This window comes from Pelophylax lessonae (genome assembly GCF_965119305.1).
Source record: "Pelophylax lessonae genome assembly, chromosome: 2".
NCBI lineage: Eukaryota > Metazoa > Chordata > Amphibia > Anura > Ranidae > Pelophylax > Pelophylax lessonae.
The window spans coordinates 51,668,658-51,695,627 of NC_138769.1; the positions used below are offsets into that span (position 1 = coordinate 51,668,658).

The window sequence follows — 26,970 nt, forward strand, 5'->3', positions numbered from 1 at the left end:
GACAGGAACAATATAGGGAGCATTGGCTCTGCTCTCTACTGCAGCCGCATGCTTCCTCCAGTGCCCTTCCTGTCACAGATTTACACTGATGCGTGGGGATGGACGGTGGGTCGGGAACCATCAAGCAGTACTAGCCAGCAGTACCAGCCAGTAAAACCAGCCAGCAGTACCAGCCACTAAAACCAGCCAGCAGTACCCACCAGCAGTACCAGTCAGTAGTACAAGCCAGCAGTACCCACCAGCAATACCAGCCAGTAGTACCCACCAGCAGTACCAGCCAACATGATTTACCAACAGTACTAACCAGCAGTACCCACCAGCATTACCCATCAACAGTACCAGTCAGCAGTACCCACAAGCAGTACCAGCCAGAAGTACCCACCAGTAGTACAAGCCAGTAGTACCAGCCAGCAGTACCAGCCAGCAGTACCAGCCAGCAGTACCCACCAGCAGTACCAGCCAGTAATACCATCCAGTAGTACCAGCCAGCATTACCCACCAACAGTACCTTCCAGCAGTACCCACCAGCAGTACCCACCAGCAGTACCCGCCAGCATTACCCACCAACAGTACCAGCCAGCAGTATCCACCAGCAGTGCCAGCAAGCAGTACCCATCAGCAGTACCAATCAGCATTACATGCCAGCAGTACCAGCCAGCAGTACCAGCCAGAAAAACCAGCCAGCAGTACCCACCAGCAGTACCAACCATTAGTACCAGCCAGGAGTACCCACCAGCAGTATCAGCCAGCATTACCCCACCAACAGTACCCACCAGAAGTACCAACCAGCCGTACCAACCAGCAGTTCAGGTGGACCTAATCAGACCCTCTATTCACCTCTATAGAGTGTCAGGTGTAAACAGTTGGCCTTAACACTTTCATCACTGTGGTTGGCAGGTCTCGCTATTCTTCCCAACCTCCAATGCGCTGAGATTATGGCACCAATACTAGGCTTTATTACTGCATAAACTGGCACCAATACTAGGGGATATTACTGCGTAAACTGGCACCAATACTAGGGGTTATTACTGCATAAACTGGCACTAATACTAGACTTTATTACTGCATAAACTGGCATCAATACTAGGCTTTATTACTGTGTAAACTGGCAACAATACTAGGCTTTATTACTGTGTAAACTGGCAACAATACTAGGCTTTATAACTGCGTAAACTGCCATCAATACTAGGCTTTATTACTTGCTGCCTTTGCAATCTTTTGGATTTACTGCAGAACCCAATGTGTGTTCCACCCTTTCCACCCTCTCTTTCAGTAAATTATTATTTTTTAATTGTTTTTATTTGTACAGAAATGAGCAAATAAAAGGGCAGCATTATAGATTTCCAGTAAAAAAGGCTTCCAGTAAAAAATCACATACTTGCAGATCACATATGAGTCTGCAAGTTGCTAATCTCAGCCTCCGCTTCAGCAGGATGACCCAGTGTCCTCTGCAGAAACGACACCAGTCAGTAAACCAGCTGTAGTTGACTTAGTTACTGAAGATACAGCTGCTGATGTTAGTGAGAGAATTCTTCTACCAGAATGCTGGGACCAGAATCAGTGGTTAGAATTTAAAAAAAAAAATTACCCTTGGCTGTTTGTAGAAAATGGCCTTTTAGGATGTAGTGTGTGCTGTGAGGTTAAACACCTTGGAGTGCCTGTTTCACAGGGTGTATCTATTTCAAAAGAATGAAGCACTGGTATTATTACTCCATATGGCAAAACAAAAAAAGATATGTTAACCTCACTGCGTAAAAAAATCCATATACATAAGAATTTAGAAGCACATGTAAAGGCAGGAAATATTCAGGCTGTATCTAGAATTTTCAATCTAACATAGCAGAACAGCTGAATCATAAGTTTGCGTCCACTACTAAAGTATTTCGCACTGCCTACTTTTGTGCTAAACAAAATCGAGACTTCACAGACTTCCAAGATCTTATCAGTTTGCAAGTTGCAAATGGTGCAGACTTAGGATGTATTCTCCATAATGAGTATACAGCTGCACAAAAAATAGATTGCATTGCCAATGAAATGAGACAAAGCTTTGCAAGGCAATTGTTAAACAGGCTCCTAAAAGTTCTGTATATATTGATGATTCTACTACAGTTTCTTCACATTCAGTGTTAATTGTTTATATTCATGCCTCTGTTAACAGAAAAGGCCCAGTCACATTCTTTCTCGATTTGCTTGATTTGCCCAAAAGCAGATGCACAGTCTATTGAAGTCACTCTTCTAGCTTGTCTTTCTAAACATGGGTCCAGTAATGACTTTCTTGCTAAAAACTTGATTGGGGTTTGTAGTTGGGTAAATATATGGGGGTCTGATAAATGTGTTCTCTATATACCATGTATACTGTTACTTCTGCTTTTTCACTGTCATTTCATTGTAAGAGCTAATGTACACATTTTGAACCTGTGATGGCACTCACCGCCTGATGAAAACCAACCACCTACCTTCCTGTTTGATCAAAGAATAGATATTTGTGGTCAGAACAAGTTTGAACCAACAACTGTCATGGTGAACTGCTGCTAGTTCCTTTTTGTGTCAGTCACATGATGTTAACGCCCATTTACCCATTAGCTTGCCATTCAGAAGATATGGACACTGATTGGATTGATTATACGATCACACCTAGATTACAACCTAGAACATGCCTATGTCTTATGCATATTCATTACTATAAATAAGTTAGCCTAATCTTGTTAGCTAGATGATATATTTCTGCCTTTGCCCAGTTAACTTCAAACTGAGCTTTTGTAAGACTGTATCCTCCCACTGCAGTGAATAAGATGCACCTTTTCTTTTATCAGTTTGGACTCACTATCTCATCTTGAAGGTCTTGTTTGAAGACTACCTAACCAAAAGTAACATAGTGATGGTGCAAGTGTAATGCGTGGAAGAAAGTCAGATGTTCTGGTACGACTTAGTGAAAAATATCCACAGCTTGTGAAATGGCACTGCTTGTGTCATAGGCTCGATTGTGCATTTCAGATACAATTGATTCTATTCCTGGTCTTCCTCATGTCACATCATTTTTTGGGAAGTTGTATGCTGTGTTTCATCAGTCGCCAAAAAAAACCTGTTGGAGCTTTCTGAATGTGCAAAAGAATTAGAAGTACAAATTCTTAAAATTGGAAACGTTTTTTTTTTCAGTTGAGCAGATTGATTCATGCTATACAGGGAGCTATCTATGCTTCAGAGATCGATACGAGCAGTTTGGGATTTATATCCTGCACTGTAAAGTCATTTCATTAAAGCAAGCTTAAATTCAGCTCATAACAGTGAGCAGAAATCTCTGTTTAGTGGCATTAACAAGGTCCTGACGTCAGAAATGTATTTGTTAAACCTTGCTGGGGTTGCAGATGCTGTTCAGGAAATAGGACTATTATTAGTTGATCAGCTGATTAATCAATCAGTTCGTGCAATTGAAAAAATGAAAGACATGCCTGACAAACATCTGAAAGAAGTCATGGAATCTGTGGAAAAAGGGAATCTCAAAGGTGTGACCTTCAATCCAGAGAGTACAGAAGGCCAAATGAGGATAAATCTCCCTCAATTTTATCAATGTTTGGTGGATAATTTACTCACCAGGCTTTATGCTTTAACTGCGAGCAACAGACCTGCAGCTTCATCACACTCAGGTGAATTTTAAATTCTTGTCTCTGAAATTGACATCCTGAATTCCCAACGCTGGCCAATCGATGTGTACAGTCCTTGGTTTGAAGATAAGATGAAGCTGGAGCAGCTGTGAAAGAGATTCCGTCTCAACAATGCATCCATGATCTGTGAAGGTTTCAGCGGTTTCATTGATAATGGTTTTGCAGAGGTTTCTGAAAATCTTAAACCAGTTATGACAGCAGTTAACAGTCTTCCAGTGACATCCGGTGATTTTGAGCGGGGGTTCAGTACCATGAATTTGGTGATGTCACCCATTAGGAGTGGGCTTGGCATTGAACGCCCGTCTACTCTTTTGTTTGTCAGTCTCATTGGTCCTCCTGTGCATTTATGGGATCCTTTACCATATGTCTCAAAAAGGCTGACCACACATCGCAATGCAGATGATACTAAATCTCGAAAAGTTGATTATCTTGAACAGCTAAGAAAACGTTATTCATGTTTGTGAGATATTTTGTAATGAACTGTGTTACGCTTTTTTTTTAAACACTGTTTGTTTTAGAAATTCCCTGTGCAGGAACCATTATCACTCATTGTGTTTTTTTTTGTTAGTACAGCATACAGGTTGAATTATATTGTTGTTACATCTGTTCTATATTTATTTGTTTAATGCATTTGAATTTTGGAGGTGTCCTCTTAACCTGCACTTTACAATAAGGGTTGCACTTTATTTGTTAAAAAAGGAGTACGTATTATATATATATATATATATATATATATATATATATATATATATATATATATATATACACACATTTTTATTTTTGAGGTGGATGGGGGTCTTGGGTGAGTTCCTACCCTTTTTTTCCCAGGACTTGACCCCTGGTGGTAGCGTGTGTGCATGTCTCCTTCCCACGCGTTTTATCATATGTGACATCATCAGGGTCACCTATTTGATGTACAATACTGTATTGTATTGTACATGTCCAATTATAGCCAGCTATAACCCTCTTAAACGCTCTCGATTTTCAACCTCAGCAAGCCACCATACTCACCCCCCACCACCCCAACTCTGAAGACCCCTATTTTCAGCCAGCCACAGCTATCCCACCATTTTTCTAGACCCCAAAGCACAGCCAACCACAGTTACCCCTTCCATTTTTCCAAATCCCCGGTTACAGCCTTCCAACCTTCTAATGTAAATGGCAGGTGCCGTAAGCTCTTAGAAATAGAATGAAACTTGACTTTAGAGTCTTTATTGTGCTCTTTGAGAATGAATTACTTCACAGTTCATGCAGCTGAAAAGGTCAGTGATAGCTTGTTTTAAAGCTCTTCTAATGCCCTTTAAAACATGTAAATATTTTACTGTTTATAGTGAGGGCACAGGTGCACTTTAAGTGCCTCTCTCTCTTTGTCATTAGCATCCAGAAAAGCCAATGCAAGTCTAATGTCACCTTTCAGCTGGCACTTGGAAACACAGTATCAACAGAGATGACAAATTATGTGCTTGTTATAGCTATTGAAAGAACAAGTTTACTATAGTACTGTTTATATATTTCCATACTTGAATCCCTGTTTTACCTTGCCAAACTGCTCAAAGGCATTTAGAGGGCTCAGTGCCAAGGAATTCTTGATACAAGAGACACACAACTTAAAGTCAAACTCCAGGCAAAACTTTTTTTTTTTTATGTTAACATTTTATGTTTTGTAACCTGCACTTTATTGGCAGATTCTTGTAGACTGCAGATTTTGGCCCCTGCAGGGGTGTTACTTTATGTAATTACTTTTAAAAATGGAAATTAAAAAAAAAAAAAAAAATAGCACAGAAGATGAAGGGTTTCTTCTCAATTTTATTGCTGTCTGGTATTCCAATGGGGAGATTTTCTCCCACTTCCTGTCCAATGGACAGATGTCAGATAAAACACATCATCGGATGCCGAAGATTCTTCAGAATCCAAAGATCTTAAAAAGAACTACAAAATCAGCAAAATATTTTCTAATATATGACTAGATATTTGAACTGAACACAGGTGCACTTCAATTCCAGCTTTTTTTAGTTAAATCAGACCTGGAAACTTTCCATAAAATTGCCCAGTGTTCAATTTGTTACATTGGCACGCTAAATTTCTTGACTTCTTACTAAAGCGAGGTCAAGGATTTAAACAGAAGACATTCAAATAGTCACCGATTTTCCATTGCTGATTGCTTGGCAGTGGCAGTATACAAGTAAACACTAAAAACAGATTCCAGGGTGTTCTAATCTGCTGACTCTTTGCCCTTACTTCACAAACAACAGGTGGGCTAAGATTTGGTTTTCAACTTACCTCCATAAAGTGATTGCCCTGTCTCCTCGCTTCACAGCACGTTTGTCTGGCAAAGTCCGCTCGGTGCTGAAGGTGAGTCAGTGAGCTCAGCTGATTGCTGTATGATTGGTTGTATAGTTATTTACAAACTGCCATTGTGAAATATCTCAGGTAAACATCCTTCCACATTAACAACAAACACTAGGAAGAAAAGTGCCTTTATTTCCTTATAGCATTTATGGCTTCATGAAAACCTGGAACGTATAAGGCTGCCCGGGAAGCATAAATATGCTCATGTGCATGTAGCCTTATAGTGGTTGTAATGAAAAATGAACAAAGCAGATCATTCTATAGTGTGCACTTGGCTTGGATACAATGTAATGCAGTGATTTCTGTCTGCTTTCTCATTCTTTTGCTGTCTGCATGAGTCACTTCTGACCATCTTTATGACACCAAGCAATCCCAGGAGACGGCCCCTCCCCTCCTGCAGCACACAGCAGATTATTGATAACCTCAGCTGTGCATATTTCCCTATGAGACTGTTTAAAGAGGAGTAGTGTGTCCATTCCCCTCACTCAGGCGCCAGATTACACCCTGCTCTTCTCTCTGAGTTGTGCAGTGTGTGACATCAGATCCCCACACCCTGCCTTTTGGAGATAAGAGATGCTGTGCAAAATGTGTGCTTTAGGAGGCTGTAGAGGAAAGAGGGCTGCAGATAAACAGGTACAACTTATGGAGGAGGATTTGTTTCATTTCTGTATATCACCTGTGGCTAGCTAATTCAGTGGGTATGTGTAAGGGTTTACAACCACTTTAACCTCCCCCCACCCGGCCAATGTGCATATACGGCCGGGTGGGAGCTTCCTACTTCTGAGTGGACGTTCAGGAACATCCTTCAGAAGGAGGGAGATCATGCAGCCACGTGCACGCCCAGCTACGCCATCTCGGTGTGCCTGTGTCCCCTGGACACAGTGCACCGCCGTTCGGCAGGAGGGCCCTGTGATTAGCCCTCTTGGTCACATGACGGCTGTGTCCAATCACAGCCGTCATATGATGTCAATAGAGCCCTTGTCACGGTGATCGGCTCTGCTTCTCCTCACACACAGTGTCCCCAACACATCAATACAGTGTCCCAAGCACACAGTGTCCCGAACACAGTAAAAACAGCTGTTACACATCTGTCCCAGTACAATAATCTGTTACAGTGAACATCTGTCCGTGATCATTTGCCACATCTGTCCATGATCATTTGCCACATCTGTTCATGATCATTTGCCACATCTGTCCATGATCATCTGGCGCACATCATCTGCCACATCTGCCAGTGATCATCTGGTGCATCTGTCCATGACCATTTACCACATCTGTCCATGATCATTTGCCACATCTGTCCATGATCATCTGGCGCACATCATCTGCCACATCTGTCCGTGATCATTTGCCACATCTGTCCGTGATCATCTGGCGCACATCCGGCGCCACATCATCTGCCACATCTGTCCGTGATCATCTGCTGCATCTGTCTATGATCATCTGTCACATCTGTTAGTGATCATTTGCCACATCTGTCTGTGATCATTTGGCGCACATCATCTGCCACATCTGTCCATGATCAGCTGGCACACATCTGGAGCACATCATCTGCCACATCTGTCCATGATCATCTGGTGCACATCATCTGCCACATCTGTCCGTGATCTTCTGGCGCACATCATATGCCACATCTGCCAGTGATCATCAGGCGCATCTGTTCTTGATCATCTGCCACACCTGTCTATGATCATCTGCCACATCTGTCCGTGATCATCTGTGCACATCTAGTGCGCATCATCTGCCACATGTACCAGTGATCATCTGGCGCATCTGTCCATGATAATATGCCACCTCTGTCCGTTATAATCTGCCACATCTGTCCGTAATAATCTGCTACATCTGTCCATGATCATCTGCCACATCTTTATGTGATCATCTGGCGCACATCTAGCGCACATCATCTGCCAGTGATCATCTAGTGTATCTGTGCATGATAATCTGCCACATCTGTCCATGATAATCTGCCACATCTCTCCGTGATCTGCCACATCTGTCCGTGATCTGCTACATCTGTCCCAGTGAACATCTGCCACATCCCAGTGATCAACATCTGTCACAGGGCCTTCAAAAATGAGATAGGTACTCAGGAAATGAAATGTGTAATTAATGCTCCTAGAACGCCTGAAGGTGCTACTTGAATGCTGGGCCTCTGTATGTGGCCAGGCTGTGGAAAAGTGTCACACATCGGGTAGCGCCATACTCAGGAGGAGTAGCAGAATGTATTTTGGGATATAGTTTTTGCTATGTACATGCTTTCTGTTGGAAATATCTTATAAAATATCTTATAAATTGACAACTCTGTGTAAAGAAAAAATAAGTTTTCATTTTCTTTCCACATTTTCCAAAAACTTGTGGGAAAAAAATTACATGTTCAAAAGACTCACTATGCCTCATAGAATATACATTGGGGTGTTTTCTTTCCAAAATGAGGTCATTTTGTGGGTAATTCCATTGTCCTGGTGCTGCAGGGCCTTCAAAAATGTGATAGGTACTCAGGAAATTAAATGTGTAATTTATGCCTTTAGACCACCTGACGGTGCTACTTGGATGCTGGGCCTCTGTATGTGGCCAGGCTGTGGAAAAGTCTCACACATGTGGTATCGCCATACTCAGGAGGAATATATTTTGGGGTGTAATTGTAAGTTTATGTATGCCATGCGTAAGAACTAACTTGCTAATAAGACAATTTTGTGGGGAAAAAAAATTTCATTACCCAAACTATTGTGGGCAAAAAATTGCAACTTCAAAAAACTCACTATGCCTCTTACTAAATACATTGGACGCACCTCTTTACCTCTTTACAAAAAGGGGTAATTTGGGGGGTATTTGTAATGTCCTGACATTTTAGGGCCTCAAGAAATGAAATAGGTAGTCAGTACATCAGGTGTGATCAATTTTCAAGCCCTAGCTTGCAGGCTCTATAACTTTCACACAAACCTATTAACATACACTTCTCAGTATTTTTTTTACCAAAGACATGTAGCAGAATACATTCTGGTCGAAATTTATGATGAAATTTGATTTTATTGGATTTCTTTTGAAACAGAAAGTAGAAAAATATTGTTTTTTTTTTTTCAAAATGTTCGCTATTTTTTCGCTTATATCGCAAAAAATAAAAAAACCCAGTGGTGAATAAATACCACCAAAAGAAAGCTCTATTTATGTGAAATAAAATATAAAAATTTCATTTGGGTACAGTGTAGCATTACTGAGTAATTGTCATTCAAATTGCGAGAACACTGAAAGCTGAAAATTGGTCTGGGAAGGAAGGGGGTGAAAGTGTCCAGTATTGAGGTTGGTCTACGTAAGGGAAAAAAATAAATAAAAGCAAATTAAAAATAAGAGTTAGGACTACAGAAAATACTGGGGTGCCTTGTTGGGTTCTGCAGCTTACGCAAGCATTTGCTTATGTGTACAAACCTTTTTTTAACGCATACTGTTGAAAGGGGGTCTGCACTGAGGGGAGGCGGCCTGTATTGATGGAGAGTGGTCTATACTGATGGAAGGGGGGGACTATACTGAGGGTGGGGTCTATACTGATGGAGGGGGGGGGTCTGTACAGAGGGGGGTCTGTACTGACGGAGGAGGGTCTGCACTGAGGGGAGGGGGTCTGTACTGATGGAAGGGGGTCTATACAAAGGGGGGTCTGCACTGATGGAGGGGCTCTGTACTGATGGAGGGGGGTCTGCACTGATAGAGGGGGATCTGTACTGAGGGAGGGTCTGCACTGATGGAGGTGGGTCTGCACTGAGAGGAGGGGGGTCTGTACTGATGGAGAGGGGTCTATACAGAGGGGGGTCTGTACTGATGGAGAGGGGCCTATACTGATGGAAGGGGAGGTTTGCACTGATAGAGGAGGGTCTGCACTGATGGAGGGGGGTCTGTACTGAGGGGGGATCAGACTGAAGAAGGAGCCGAGTGTGCATGCTCCGAAACGCGTTACGTCACTTCCGGTCAGCTTGCGGTTCACCGCGGCTCTCCCTCTAACCAGATCCCTTGTGAAGCTTCCTGGATCGTCACTTCCTGACTGTGGGATGGTCGGGATATGGAGGACTGAATCCGGGAATAGCCACACTATGGAACATGGACTAGAGCTACATTTAATGTGAGTTACTATTATCGTGTGTCATGTAATAAAGTCTGTTGCTACATTCAGCAGCGCCTGTTTTCTTCTCTTTTGCTGCCAGCGGGATTTCCTGTTTTCTGCCTGCCAGAGCTGCCCTGATTTTTAGCAATATTTGAGAAGTCCGGTTTGCCACAGCCCCTGATCATCTGGCTGTCTTGCACCTGGTGTACACCCCTTTGGCATTAGCGCCCAACACCCTTCTCCCTTCACTGATCGAGGGGGGTATGCACTGAGGGGGGAAGGTCTGCATTGATAGAGGGGGGACTGTAATGAGGGGAAATCTGCACTGATGGAGAGGGATTTATACTGATGGAGAGAGGTCTATACTGATGGAGAGGGGTCAATACTGAGAGGGGGGTCTGTACTGAGGGTGGGGTCTGTACTGAGAGTGGGGTCTATACTGATGGAGGCAGGTCTATACTACAGGAGGGGGTCTGTACTTAGTGGGGGGGTCTATACTGAGGGATGGGGGTCCATACTGATGGAAGGAGGGGTGTGCACTGATGGAGGGGGTCTGTACAGAGGGGGGTCTGCACTGAGGGAGGAGGGTTTGCACTGAGGGGAGTAGGGGGTCAGTTCTGATGGATAGATGTCTATACTGATGGAAGGGGGGAGGTCTGCACTGATAAGAGGGAGGGTCTGAACTGAGGGGGGTCTGTACTGAGGGGAGGGGGGTTTGTACTGATGGAGGTGGGTCTGCACTGAGGGGGGTCTCCACTGATGGTCTGCACTGAGGGCGGTCTTTACTGATGGAGGGGGGTCTGCAATGAGGGGAGGGGGTTTATACTGATGGAGGGGGAATCTTTACTGATGGAGGGGGTCATCACTGATGGAGGGGGGTCTGCACTGATGAAAGGGGGTCTGTACTGATGGAAGTGGGTTTGCACTGATAGAGAGAGGTCTGTACAGAGGGAGAGGGGTCTGAACTGAGGGAAGGGGTTTTGTACTTAGTGAGGGGAGTCTTTACTGAGGGAGGGAGATCTATACTGTGGGAGGGGGGTCTGTACTTAGTGGGGGGTCTATACTGAGGGAGAGAGGTCTGAACTGAGGGGGTCTACACTGATGGAGGGGGGTCTGCACTAACGGGAGGGGTCTGTACTGATGGAAGGGGGAGTCTATACTGAGGGGCGGGTCTGCACTGATGGAGGGGGGTTTGCACTGAGGGGGGTCTCCACTGATGAAGGGTCTGCACTGAGGGGGGTCTTTACTGATGGAGGGGGGTCTGCAATGAGGGGGTTTATACTGATGGAGGGGGGTCTGCACTGATGGAGAGGGGTCTGTACTGATGGAAGGGGGTCTGCACTGATAGAGAGCGGTCTGTACTGAGGGAGAGGGGTCTGTACTGAGGGAAAGGGGTCTGTACTTAGTGAGAGGAGTCTTTACTGATGGAGAGGGGTCTATACTGAAGGAGGGGGGTCTACACTTAGTGGGGGGTCTATACAGAGGGAGGGGTCTGTACTTAATGGAGTGGAGGTCTGTACTGGGGTAGGGGAGTCTGTACTGAGGGGGGACTATAGTTGGTGGAGGGGTGACACAATGTTTTTCCCGCACCGAGTGACACCAACCCTAGTGACGCCACTGATGGTAGGGAGGTAGACAAGCAGTAAACAAATACCCTTTTCAATTCAAAGTGCCAGAGGAGTGCTCTATTGGAGTATTGGTGATTAGATTAGATGACACTGGGCTCCTTTAGGCTTCTGAGGAATATTACAGCCGGAAGCTGCCTATTTGAGACCAGTGCAAACAAAACACCCTGAAAAGGAAACCTAGACATCCCTGCACACCCAGAACCTCTCCCTACTTCTTTACCTGTGCTTTCCCTATCCATTACAACTCTCTCCTTACCTTACTGCCTCACTCTCAGCTTACCCAAATGACGTCAGCCCCTACACTTATAGGGTCCTTTATCAAGATGGCTGCCCAGATCTCGCAGGACCTCAGTATCCAATAGGATCACTGTCCTTCTCAAGATGGCCACCTGCACCCCAAGGTAGGAGACATTTCCTTTATGTTGGACCCCTGACAACCTGAAGAAAAGGCACAGTGCAACCTGCAGGTTGGAGAAAGTACTGTAGCTTGTCCTTATCTACAACATGCTAACTACGGCAATAAGGTAAAAGAAGAAATAATAATGATGTGACATGATTTAAAGAGGTATATGGAAGTTTGGGGGATTTGGGTAATGCCTGAACATACACTTGAATTTGTAGGCTGCCATTGCTGATTACTTTCTGGAAATACCAGCTATTTTGGATGACCCTGGCTGTTGAACCATCTAAATCACTGATTCAGGACCAGCAAGCTGATCATAAAGTCATAATGAAGTCAGAACTCCTGATTTACAAAAATCGGGGATCTGAAACATTGGAGGTTGAACATTAAAGCCACTATATCAATATGACAGCCTCCAGCTAACATTTTTAGAAATCGACATCAGCATGTTACTTGTTAGCACATGAGCACTGCAGCATAACTGGCTCTTTGTGCTTCTTTTCCATCTTCCAGTCAGAGCTCTGCTGCACAGATGCCTGCAAGAGGCCTATACCAAATCAAATCCAGGTACTTACACTGTTTTCATTGTAGACATTACATTTAATGCAATAATCTGTGTCCTTTATTTGTGCCCGGAGTTTTCTGATTTAGATCTACGTTAAAGACCAATCAAGCTTTCAGTTAAAATTAGGTAAATTAATTCCATGTGCATCAAAGCAAAAAATGTTACAGTTTGTTTTTTAAAAAAAAATCAGCCACAGTCTAAGTAGAAAAGCCTTTCCCTTGCCAGCATGCTTTAGAAAGAACTCCAACTGGTTTAGCGACCCTAACAAAAGACACACCAAATGTATATTTGCCAATCAAATTCTACATTCCACAATGACATTCAATCCCCCTTTACTTTCCTACACCAAGCCAACAATATGCAAACTTTTCAGCATCTAAGAAAAGCTCTGTGTAATTATGGAGTTAACTACAAGCAACAATACACGAGCCTGCTTCTCACATATAGTAAGTAACGTTAGCCTCAATTTTCCCAAGTTCCACCCAAATTCCAGGGCATGGTTCAGTGGTGGGCCAAGTTCTCCTTTCATTCCACAACGGAGATGTAAAAAATGCATTTATTTTATTTTTTTGGAGGTAGTTAAAAGACCTTTGCCATTCATGTAAAGAATGCACTTGCCTACATCAGTATAAATTAAAAAGTATGTATTCAATTAAAATTCCTAAGATTTTGCTAAGAATAGATAAAAAAAATAAAAAAGTGAGAAAAACAAGAAAATATAAAGCAATTGGTTATATACTGTATAGTACAGGGCAAAAGATAAAGGATATAAATGTTAATAAAATTGCGTTTTAAGTAAATTAATACAATATTTAAAGCATGTTTGTTATTGTCAGACATTAAAAACAGTTGGGTAAGAACCAAATAAAAATAAAAACTTGCAATTCTGCAACATGCTAATTTGAGAGACTTGAAATTTAGCATTGATCCCCATGCAGAGGCCATTTTATTTGCAATACCTATCTAATATCTACTTTTTCTTTGAACTGGTAACCAATGTAATAAATTAAAGTTTGGATACATTTTTATTTTTAAATTAAAGTATATGTTAAGCCTAAACTTTTTTAAGTTGTGGATAAAATGTGGAAGAGTCTGTCCATCTGCCTGGTTTTTATGCTTGTCTGCGTCCCCACTGGGGAAGTTCATTCTCACTATTGATGCTGATGACTATTGTTTCCGGTTACAGAAAGTGATATTAAATGCAACATTTCTGAGTTGTCACAGGAATAGGAGGCCAGAGGAAATCGTCCAACAGGTAAACTCGTTCTGATGATTGCTGTCTGAGGTCGCATTCACATCTTTACATAGCAGGACCTCATGTTCGCGTTTAACAATGTTTGCACATTTCCATGCATTATGCATCCCATTCCCAGTGCCGGGACAAGGTCATCCAGCGACCAGGGCAAGGATGCCAAACTGCGCCCCCCCTTCCCTTAGGGTTAGGGACAAGGCGCCCTGCCCCATCCCCGCAATAAACCATTGCGCCCAGGGCAACCTCCCTTCCTGCCCACCCCTTGTCCCAGCCCTGCCCATTCCCATGCGTTGTGCAGCCCATTCCTTGGAATGGGCTGCCCTATGCAGAACAAACTCACCAAATAAGTTCCAGGACCTTTTCAGACCTGGAGCATTGTACGCGGTTTCAGAGCATGTTTCGGCTGCTCTTGGGTTGCCATTAACAAATAATGGCACTGCAAGCACAATGCACACTTGCAGCATGCTTCTGAGATGCGTAGCAAAACGTGCATTTTCTGTGCTCTTTGTTGTGCTTTCAAGAAACGCCAAATGTGAATGGAGTATCAAGCAACTATTCCCTTACTTTAGAGGGGTTACCTCTTACTTCTTGTTGTGGCAGGAAGGACAAGAAGGTAAGGAAAAACTTTCTAATGTGACAGATAGAAGAAAAAAAAAAAAAGAAAACTAACAGGGACATACAAATATTTACTTTATCCAAAAAAAAAAAAAAAAATAGCTCTTTATCTACATTTTAAATACTGTATTTTCTGGTGTATAAGACTACTTTTGAACCTCAAAAAAATCCCCCAAAAATGGGGGGGTCGTCTTATACGCCGAGTATAATATCTCCAAGGTAACCTAAGTATAAGTATTACCGGTAGATGTAATCTCTCAAGACGCTGGCTGTGTGGGAATCCTGTACCGGTATTCGTACCGTATGTACCATAGCTTTGGCTACATACAGTGTACCGCGCTGAGCCAATCAGTGAGAGCGATGTATTCTATTATTGAATGCAAAGCCTGCTCGGATTGGCAGAGTAACATCAGCCAGCCTCTCTGACTCGGCCATGTATTACAGTACTTGGGGTACCTTGGAGATCTATGAGAAATCTGATGTTTTTCATTGGTGTTGCCTTGCTTCGGAAGGGGGGTAGTCTTATACGACGAGTATAGCCCAAAACCTATGTTTTAACTTGAAAATTAGGGGGGGTTGTCTTATACGCCCAGTCGTCTTATGCGTCGGAAAATACGGTAGTAATGTATTATACAGGTCTTGACTACAAAAATCATCAACTTAAGTCCTTCTACTAACCCTTCAAATGATAACGCACAGACTCTATGACATGGGTTTAAACAATCACAGCAGCCATTATATTTAAAAAAAAATAAATAAATGAAAATAATAAAAGCAACCAGGAGGGGTCTTTGGGTGTCCTTTATGGTATACCTAGAATCACTCATGTCCTCTGCCATGCCCCAACCAGCTCAAAGTCGTTACAAACTCACACATTCTTACTTTTTTCACTAGGGAGCCTAGCTCCTGGGAGAACCAGCATTACCTAACCAAGTTGAAGCACCATACCCAAAATGGGCCCCTTCGGTTTTGTAACAATTCAAGTATACACTGACCCTCCCCTGACCTGCCTAACTCTGACTTTTTTTTTCAATAATAGCTCCCCATTTCCACTGAATTATTATTAAGTGCATCTTGGGTGGTAAGGTGGGAGAACATCCTCTACGTCTAACCTTTCCTGAATTAATACCTGCCATCCTTCACATAACCAACCTTTGCGGCATCACCCTACCCATCTGATCTTCAACCACCAATCTGGTAAGTCCTACACTCCTTCCACTCTTTTATCCCTTCTCTGGCCTGTTCTTCTCCTTAGTCCTGCAGGCCCTACGTCCATTTTGTCTTCTCAGGGTCTCACTATGTATTAGACCATAAAGGGACAACTTAACAAGAAACAGGGATACTGAGATCTGAATCCAAATGAAGGACAGTTAGGGTTAGGTTAGGTTATTGTGGCATAAGACATGATGTATTTTTGTAGCATGCACCAAATGTGGACCTTTCCATCTGTGGCAGAAGCTAAGATTCTTTCTTCAGGCAGTGGTTTTCCAATTTTTAGTTCTCCGGTTTTGTCACTTCAGTGATCACTGTGGCATTTTTTTTCTGTTTTCCTAGATGACATTGGAGAGACCCAACCTGGTCTTCAGTTGCTCTAGTCTGAACTGTTCGAGGTTCAATTGTTGTTCAGAGATGCCTTCTGCTTAGCACTGCTGTAAAGGGTACTCGTGGACTCTTGGTCATCTTGAACAAGTCTGGCCATTTTTTTCCAACCTCTATAAGTAGCGATGTCCTTAACCTTCAGAACTGCCACTAACAGAATGTTTTTTTTAAAAAATAGCTCTTTATCTACATTTTAAATAGTAATGTATTATACAGGTCTTGGCTGCAAGATTCATCAACCTCAGTCCTTCTACTAACTTTTAAAATGATAACGCATAGACTCCGTGACATGGGTTTAACAACCACAGCAACCTGGTTTAGTCTGAACTCTTCGAGGTTCAATGTATTGTGCATTCAGAGATGCCTTCTGCTTAGCATTGCTGTAAAGGGTACTCGTGGACTCTTGGTCATCTTGAACAAGTCTGGCCATTTTTTTCCAACATCTATTACTAGCGATGGCCTCAGTCTTCATAACTGACACTAACTGAACATTTTTTTTTTGTTTTTCTTTAAACAACATTCTTTGTAACGTCTAGAGACCATAGTACATCCCGTTGAAAAGAAAGAAAAATCACAATCAAAAACGTGATGAAACATAAAAGAGTGTAAAGATGGCTCTGAATCCCTGAAGATCTTTCTTATTTTCACCCAATAGTGTGGAGATGTTGTTAATGGATGGTTTATGGAGACTGGGTGGAAGGCTTCTGCACACCAGAAGGGATTTCATGGTCAGCTTGGGTTGTGACTGGAATGAATAGCATCAAAGCCAGACACTGATATTAAAGTCTAGATAAAAGTTTTATTCCAATGTAAAATCAGATGAAACACTATATACAATGGGATAGAATGAATGAGGCACCAAAATGCACATCGGTTTTATTGAACATGCATGTTATGCAGCAAGCAGACAATCCTCCAGCTTGCTTTAAGAAATCAGGATGGTAGTATGCACCTACTTCTTAAAACAGCCAGACTAATTAAAAGTGTATGTGACACCTATGGCGCCCAATACCATTCAATATTTCAGGTTTTAAGGGCCAATAAGAGAAGCTAAAAACCAATAATCTCCCCACTTTCTAATACCTAGTTTTCATCCATCACCCACGTAAGGATCTGAATATCACATGACCTGTGGGCTGCCATTTATGCGTTTGTGAAAGTTCTCAGGCCAGAGACAATTAAAATGTAATGTAATCAATGTGTCTCAAAAAATTCGGTCAATATGGATTAGTTTAACTGGTGTTGCATTTGAAATTGAATCCTGAATAAATGAATGAATGGTTCAGATACCTGGGCCACATTCTACTCTGTGTAGAACCATTTAATTTAAATAGTGTTCCAGTGTTTTTCTACATTTATTACATGGTCAGTAACCCACCAGGAACCCAGAAGAAGGCCTTGTACATTTTTGTTCAAGCAATTAATGAGGAGGATATGTGGCTATTATAGGCAGAATACGCATATCCCAACTGACCAGGCTGCTAATAGTGAAATTTCATCTTGCCTTTCAGAGCCCGACTACCTGGATCCTAATTTTGCAGGATTATTTCTACAAACCTGTTTCTCTTCTGGTTATTACCTAAACGTTTTGTCTTTTTTTTTTTTTTATGTACCTTGGTCCAGCTTGGTTACATATAATCCTTCCTTTCCCACATTTGTAGGGCTTCTGGAAATGCAAAAATTATCGGTAGTACTAGTAATCTGTGCTACATACAGTCAAAATCAGTCTCTTCCAGGTGTTGCTTGAGCAGAGCAGCTTACCATTTTTAAATTGATCACATGGGGTCGCTTGCTCAACACCTTGTATTTTTTCAGTGATTACAAAGCATTTTCTTTTTGGATGAGGTGGCGATCATAACGTCATATTTTATATTTACTTTTAAACTTTTTTTTGTTAACATTTCTTCAGTTGCTTCTTGGTTTCTGGCCTAGGCCTAATTGATGTCATCCATCCCAGCAGTCTTTATGGGCATTTTTTTTCTTGAGGAGGGGAGGGAGGGCTTTTTCAGCTAAGCACACCCTTCTGCCCACATGCCCAAGGGTAAATGGATTCCAGGAAGTAAGTGCTACATTAATCATCTTCCCTTACTCAAAATATCCACAAGTAAAAATGTTAGGGAGGTGTTTTTCAATGTGATTTCTCAACAAAATAAAGCATTAAGACATAGATGGATGGGGACGTTTGCCTTAAATACTAAAAATAAATTAAATTGCATGTTGTGCAATTTACAGTTTAGTTACGCTCTGACTTGTTTCTGACTCTGTTTATACCTACGTGCTTCTGATTCCGTCTTAGTGATCTGACAATTGTATATATGATACTTGTCCTATTTTATTGATACCATGGCTAGCCAAAGACACGTGATGGCATTTGGAGGGTCTGTCCACACTAAATGATGTTCTTCATAGTGACTGATACAAAAAAACATACACAATATGCAGTGAGCATATACACTGCAGCTGGTCCTAACCATTAATCCACTGTGCCACCCCAATTCCTAGAATAGCCAGACCAATTTAAAGTAGGTGTGTTACCTGTGGCATTCAGTAATAATCCTTATTCCACTTTTACATGACAGGCAAGAGCGAAGTGAAGAAAAAACCCAGATAGATAACCATTCTACATTTCTTATAACTCATTTTTATCAGTCACCCACTCAAAATGTTTAATAACATGCGACCTGTGGGCTGCCATTTACATTCTGTCAAAAATTTCAGGCCGGAAATTATTAGAACACAATGTTATATTTTGTGATGTGCCTCAAGAAAAAAGGTCAATATGGGTTTGTTTAAATGAGGTGGGATGTGAAATCAAATCCTTAAAAAAATAATGATTCATTCAGACTGAAAAGCATACCTGGGGTGGAGGCTACTCTGTTTTAGAACTATTTTATTTGAATGGCATTCCATTTTTTTTTTCTAACGTATTACATTATCAGCCACCCACCAGGAACCCAGAAGAAGGTCTTGTTCTTAAACTGATCAATGGAGAGGATACTTGGTTCATAATCCAGATATAGACTTCAGACAGTGGGCGTAATCCGTCTGTGGATTTATCTTTTTTTCTTGTTTCTTTGTTTTTCTATCTAAGCCTTTCTAAACCTTTTTAACACAGAGGAACCCTTGAAATACATTTCTGGTCTCGGGGAACCCCTGTTAAAAATTAAAAATCTACAACTTATGACACATTAGCGTGACAGTCAGTGCTCCTTACTCTTGTCATCATTGGAGAGAATTACCCCCTTACAGATAGCTAAAAGGAACAATGGTGCCATTGGGAACTTATCTGGGAGGCAGAAATTGCCCATTGCTCAAGGAACCCCTAGCAACCTCAGGAGGAACCCTAGGGTTCCGCTAAACCATGGTTGAGAAACCCTGTTCTATCTTTTTTCAAGGACCATAGACATACTGTACATGCTTGTATTACCCAACAATATATGTCTCCGTATTGGGCCATAGCTAGTGGCACCAGATTATTTTTTTGCCAATTCATTTTTGTAGTGATTTAGTGAAATAAAACTACCCAAAAAAAAAAAAAAAAAACCCTACATAAAGGGGTTTATTTACTAAAGAGAAACAGACCACCTTGCAAAGAAATTTTCCCCAGAGCTTAGTGACTTCCATCATCCAATCTTGTGCAAACATTTTTTTTTTTTTGCAAATGCAAATGATTTGGCATTCTTTGCAAAAAGAAATTTCAAAACATTCACTAAGCTCTAGTGAATATTCCTTTGCAAAGTGCAACTTTCCTTGCAAGGTGAACAGCCTACTTGAACAGTACATGGTTTCCGTGCAAGTTAAACAGTACATGCTTGTATTACCCAAAGCATATGTCTCTGTATTGGGCCAATGGTAGTGGCATTAAATTATTTTATGCCAAATAATTCTGTTAGAGGTTTAGTGAAATAAAACCACACAAATAAAAACCCTACATAAAGGGGTTTATTTACTAAAGAGAAAAAGACTGTTCACCTTGCAAGGATAATTTCCCCAGAGCTTAGTGAATGAGGTGAAGCTTTGTTGACTTCCATCATCCAATCTTGTGCAAGCAACATTTTCTTTTATTTTTAATAAATATGGTATTCTTTGTAAAACGAAATTTCACCACATTCACCAAGCTCTGGGGAAAATTCCTTTGCAAAGTGCAACTTTCCTTGCAAGGTGAACAGCCTGCTTGAACAGTACATGGTTTCCTTGCAAGTTAAACAGTACATGTTTGTATTACCCAACAGCATATGTCTCTGTATTGGGCCAACCGTAGTGGCATTAGATTTTTTTATGTCGAAAAATGATGTTAGAGGTTTAGTGAAATAAAACCACACAAATAAAAACCCTACATAAAGGGGTTTATTTACTAAAGAGAAAAAGACTGTTCACCTTGCAAGGACATTTTCCCCAGAGCTTAGTGAATGAGGTGAAGCTTGTTGACTTCCATCATCCAATCTTGTGCAAGCAACATTTTTTTTTAATTTCAATGCATATGATTTGGTATTCTTTGCAAAAAGAAATTTCAAAACATTCACTAAGCTCTGGGGAAAATTCCTTTGCAAAGCGCAACTTCCGTTGCAAGGGGAACAGCCTACTTGCCTTTAGTAAATTACCCTCAAAGTGACTGGCACTCATCTTTCTTCCATTCTCAGAAAAGAATCACTCTTTGAGATGAATTTTAGGACATTCTATCTATCTCCTACATGAATGTGTCTGGGACCTTATTGCCAAGCAAGTGGGCTTTCACGATGGGCATTCGGAATGTTGTTGTTGGTTAGCTGAAGATCAATATTTAACTGAAATGCTTGCAAATGCTTAACAACGGCATTGCATATACTGTATATATAATCTTGATGAATACGAATGTCTTGTAGAGGATAATAAAAAACTCAGATTAACATCAACTGGTGTCAGTGACAGTCTTCAAGGAATGGAAGATAGATGATACAAACAAGGATTCTGCATTTTCTCTTCCAAAGGGCATTTTTCACTGCAAAGCACAAAGGTCAATGCAATGTCAAAGTTCAGAAAAATTGCATAGATCATAGTTAATAAAGTTTAAATAGGCAAAGTATGATAACACTACAAGTCTGTTTATGGTAGTCAGTGTTATCAGGCATAATGACTAAATGGTATCTGAAAACCAAAGTAATGACAGTTATTATCTATGACTGTCACCTAGCCTGTACGTTACTAATCCATCATATAAAATGGGATTGTCAACAATTTTATAGGAAATAAAAGTATTTTTTTCCAAAGAAATTGGCAATGTTAGTATCACCATCATACCTTAGAATTCGGTCACTCTTGATAATGTAGGTTTTTTTCTGCAGTTACTTACTGTAGCTGATTACTGGCCCTGTCAGCATTTCCAGACTTTCTTGCATTTTTTGTAAAAATTGTGTGACGTCACTCCTCACCAGTGCCGGGATAAGGTTTTTTAGAGCCAAGGCCAAACATGCCAAATTGCTCCGACTCCCAAGATGTATGAGCATTATGTGTCAGTGAAAATCCCCTCCCCACAAAAATGATCAAGCACTAATCCGCATGCTCACCCCCTAAGCATAAATACTCCCTCCTCCCAGTATAAATCTGCCCCCCCTGCTGAAATCCCACCTTCCCCCAGCACAGATATTTGCCCCCCATCCTCCCCACCTCAAACCCTCTCTCTCCCCATATGCCCCAGCACAAACACCCCCCCCCAAAACATCCATTTCCCCCGCCTAGCACAAATCCTCTATCCCTCAAATTTCTCCTCCAAGCACAAACCCCCCCCCCTTTCAGCACAAAGTCCCCTTCCCCAATCCCCCATCCTAGCACAAATCCCTCCCACAAATGTCCCCTCCTAGCACAAATAACTCCAATCATCCCTACTAACACAACCCCCCCCCCCCAAGTCCCCCCTTCTAGCACAAGTCCTCTTCCCCCCTCCCAACATAAATCCCCCAAAATCACCACTCCTAGCACACCTCCCTAAATTTTCCCTCCTAGAACAATTCTTGCCCCCCAAATTTCCCTTCTCAATACAAATCCCTCCCCCCCCCCACCTCACATAATACCACAGTTCCCAGGGCTTCGTCTCCTCCTGTCCACCCCTTGTCCGGGCCCTGCTCCTCACTGTCACAATTTCCAATGTGTGATAGAGAAACCTACAAGCATATGCTTTAACTTGAACCATCCCTTGTCTTACCCAAGGCTAGCAATCTGTTGATTCACTTGGCTTCTGGAGACCTTATTGACAATCGCCTATGTGAGTCCATTCAGCGTGGGACTTGCACTAACCTGTTCAAGGGTTCCTCCAGAGTTTAGGATAAGTAACCACCAGTGGCGGCCGGTGCTCAAAATTTTGGGGGGGGGGACGCAAAAAGAAAAATGTAATAGGTATTGCTTTGCGGCAAAAAACGCGGTAAAAAATTGCGTGACTTTGAGGTCATGGTACAGGCATGGCACAGGTGATGGTATAGGCATGGCATAGGTGATGGTATAGGCATGGCACAGGTGATGGTACAGGCATGTCACAGGTCATGGTACAGGAGATGGTATAGGCATGGCACAGGTCATGGTAAGGGCATGGCACAGGTCATGGCACAGGTGATGGTACAGGCATGGCACAGATGATGGTATAGGCATGGCACAGGTCATGGTAAGGGCATGGCACAGGTCATGGTACAGGCATGTCACAGGTCATGGCACAGGTCATGGTACAGGCATGTCACAGGTCATGGTACAGGCATGTCACAGGTCATGGTACAGGCATGTCACAGGTCATGGCACAGGTCATGGTACAGGCATGCCACAGGTCATGTCACAGGTCATGGTACAGGTAATGTCACAGGTCATGGCACAGGTCATGTCACAGGTCATGGTACAGGCCATGTCACAGGTCATGTCACAGGTCATGTCACAGGTCATGGTACAGGCATGTCACAGGTCATGTCACAGGCATGTCACAGGTCATGTCACAGGCATGTCACAGGCCAATGTTTGCACACTTTCCAATTGAAACCTTGAAAACAGTAATAAATAAAGCCTTTCTAGTTTGTTTGAATATCATGACTTTACACCTTCAATACACTGAGCCACTATCTCAGAAAAAGTATGCAGCCAGTGAAGTCCCAATCCTGATAGTCAGAAGGATAATCAATCAGCTAAGACTGACAGATGAGCTTGCTTCATGCAGGTATTAATTATCCCTCCTATATTATTATATACATGCCATGTTCCAGCACAGGCTGGACTCACCAGATGCATGGCCAGAGGTAACAGCAGGAGGAAGACCAAGCGATACAGGTGACAGATGTTATTGAACTGGCTGTCTTTGGGATCGCCTCCGGTCAATGCCACCCACACACCTTGGTGGAGAATCGGCAGGATGTGAGATGCCATGTCTGCTGCAGAGAGAGGAGAACACAGGGCAGAGCCGACAGGAGAGAGAGAGCTACTGCCTCATCATTATCATCATCAGCATCCACTCTACGTACAGCACTGCGCATCCCCCTCCGCACCTCTATAAGAAAACCCTGCTGGCGTCCCCCCTCCGCACCAATACATAGACACCCCCTCCGCACCTTTGCATACCCCACTTCGGTTTCCCCTCCGCACCTCTACATACAGCGCTGCGCATCCCCCTCCTGGTGACAAGCTTTTAAGAGGGTCCCCTCACTTTGTTAATAAAAAAGCAGGTGCGCTAAACTTGTGTGAATAAACCAAAAAGTATAGTGTCCTACTACTGAGTTATTCAATCTTCACAGAAATGAATACCAGTGTAGGAATAACTAATAGGCTATCTGATAATATTGGTATCCTCACACGAGGAGCAATAAATCTTATCAAATGAAATAAAATATAATGTACACCATAATTATATCACAGAAAGCGAATATGTGTACAAACAATTACCTTAAATAAAGTGACAAGAAAATAAGTGTACAAACAATTCTATGGTGTATACAAATGAATACACTTATTTAAAGGTGCAAAGAAAAGTCCAAACAGAAAAAGCACTGGTGCTTCTTAACAAATTCCAGGTGATATCTTGTGACAGATACACGGCAACTCTTGTGCAGTGACACCCACTACCTGAGCTGGATTAGCCCCTTACCGGAGCAAAAGAATACAAGGGCGTATATGCTGTTACCAGATGAGAAATACCCAGGTGAAAAGATAGGTCAATGGTGGAAATGACCCTCTAGGTAGGGGAAGATGTGCCTCTTACCAGACAACAAAAGACTCCGGGCTCGAATACCAGGTTTCCCTGGGAGTGTAATCTTCCTCTCCTGATGACCAATATCTGGGTTACCCCCGTCCGGTACCGATGACAAGGGCCCTCCAGGAGTACCATGCAAAGAAAAAAAGCACTTACACTTACAGTGCACTTACATAATCAACTTGGCTCAGAGCATGGACGGGAACCGAGTGATCGTGACGGTGCGGCGCTCCTCTCTCTCTTTGGTCCCCTCACTTACCTGCTCTCCTGGGCTGACTCCACTGTGACACACAGCGCGCTGCTCCTCTCCTCGAGTGACGAGTCCTCTTCGTTCTCGGCTTGACGGCGGTGGGAACCGGCGGGAAGCTGATGGAGTCGGGCGGTGACGGTAAGTGACTGACGCACGCACCGGCACCGCCCCCAACGTCGTCAACACGGATGTCCTGAATGATGATTGGTCCAGGCTGGAGTCTGGACCAAACACATCCAGGACAAGACTAATGGGGAGTGTCGGGGCGCATTGCTTGCGCCCCGGTGATGCCCAGAATGGCCGCCAATCGGCGCCTCTTCCTGGGCCCACGTGGGGTGCCAAACCCCACCCCCCCATAGCCAGCAATTAGTCTGGCGCCCCATAGTGGACTACATGGGAATTTCTTTTTTTTTTTCCTTTGAAGATGATTTTTTTTTTTTTCTTGATTGGGGGGGCCGCGCCCCTGTGCCCCCTATCGACCTGCCGCCACTGGTAACCACTAACATATATGATATTTTAAACTATCTGTAAGGGGCATTCTGAGCACCAGTGTAAAGAGGCCTATCTCCCAATCACCGCCAATATAACGGGGCCCTTCTCCACTGACCACTAAAATGGGCCACATGAAAATGGGCTCTTTACTGACCAGCAATGTGAGAGAAAACTACAATTTTCACTGCCTTCATTTTTTCTAAGAAGGATTGAAAGTTAAGCACCATGCCACTGCTAAGAGGCCCAGATACAACTTTATTCCATTAAAGGTCAGGGGTACACATCTGTACCCCTGACCTTTAATGGAATAAAGTTGTATCTGGACCTCTTAGCAGTGGTATGGCGCTTAAGCTTCAACCCTTCTTACATTACACTACAAGCCAGGGAGACTGTGGAGATCGGGTGTAGAAGCTGCCTGGCCATGAACCAGATCATTCACACCAACTTTAACACCTTGAGATAACAATAACAGTAAAAAAAATAACAGTAAAATAAACCTACGGTTCCAGCACTATCTTTCCACTTTCCTGCATTATTTTTCTGACCATTATTATTATCATCAATATTACATATTTCATTATTCATCTGTGCTGAAAATTATTTTAATAGCCGGAATTCCTTAAAATTATTTCAATGGTTCCTACTTTTTGAAAGGGTTGAAAAAGGTTTCACTTGAGGGTGTAGTTTTAAATGTATAAAATGCTCACCACACATACACTATTACTTTCAAATGAAACTACACTGCATCTGAGCACCACAAACCAAAAACGCTTATTATTTCAATTTTAATATTTAGAGCAAATTCCTTCATCCATCCATGTCTTCATTCTTTATTTTGCTGGGAAATCACCCTAAACCCCCCCTAGCATCCCTGGCTGTAGTCATCTTGAGTAAGGGCAGATGATTCATGTAGTATTTACTTCCTAAAATCCATCTGCCCTTTGCTCAGGCATGTAGGCAAGGAGGGCATGCTTAGATGAGAAAACACCTCCTCCCCTCCTGAAGTCTCCTGGGGGGTATAACATCGTTGGCTTAGGCAAGAAACAAGGAAGTAACAGTAGAAATGTAAAAAAAAGGTCAAAACAATTAAATCTGATATAGTTTCCTATCTGTTTACTAATGCCAGCAGCATAAAGATTAAAAATAGTCGATGTTGATTAAAAGAGTGAAGTTCCACTTTAAGGTAGATATAATAATTACTGTAAACTAGTGAAAATCTTGATAGCTTTTTTTCAGAGCTCAGTTCCAGGTAAAGTGCTAAATACACAGATGAAATACATAAAAGGGAGCTGTTTTACCTGACAAAGGTATTTCCGTGCAAAGGAATTTCTGTCCATCCAGTATTTAGAATTACAAAGCCTTGTCTGGCAGGGCGGAAGACCGGATATTACTTTTCTCCAAGATTTGTACTTTTTGTGAACAGCACAATTGAAACAAACAACCTCTAATGACTAAGTAAGCACTGCGATGTTTACTGTAGAAATGAGAAGGTAATTCCTATGTAGCACCCTCCTAGGTAGGTGCTAGTGAAAGAGTATCGTTTTTGGCTCTGTCTGCCTATCAGAGGAGCAGCAGGCAAATTCTATATTGCACGCTGCTTAACAGAGAGCAGGATCTGTGAGTTAGGTCTGCTCAGTGTGTGATTCATATGGTCTGAGGGAGTGTCCCCACTGATCCAATGGGGAGGCACATTGGATAGTGGAGGAAACCTGGCCAATGGGTACACAGACTTTGGTACAGCCCCAATGATTGGCACAGACTGTTGTCTCTGTGCATTGTGGGGTGTAGTATAAAAAGCCAGGAGCACATGTGCTCGGGGTCTTTGGCTGGTGAGCAGAGTCCCAGAAGGAGGGTGGCGGCTGCCTCCTCTT

General features: G+C 42.6%; 1 protein-coding gene across 3 annotated transcripts in view; it reads right to left on the reverse strand.

Moving 5' to 3' along the window:
• Positions 1 to 26,970, reverse strand: part of KCNJ15 (potassium inwardly rectifying channel subfamily J member 15) — a 134,016-nt gene that overhangs the window by 17,684 nt on the left and 89,362 nt on the right. The window contains exon 1 of one of the 3 annotated variants that reach the window (XM_082246107.1): positions 5,943 to 6,002. The exons of the other annotated variants lie outside the window; for them this stretch is intronic. The gene's annotated coding sequence lies outside the window, so the exon portion shown is untranslated. Of the gene's footprint in view, positions 1 to 5,942; positions 6,003 to 26,970 lie in introns of those variants that run through there. 3 annotated transcript variants of the gene reach the window in all.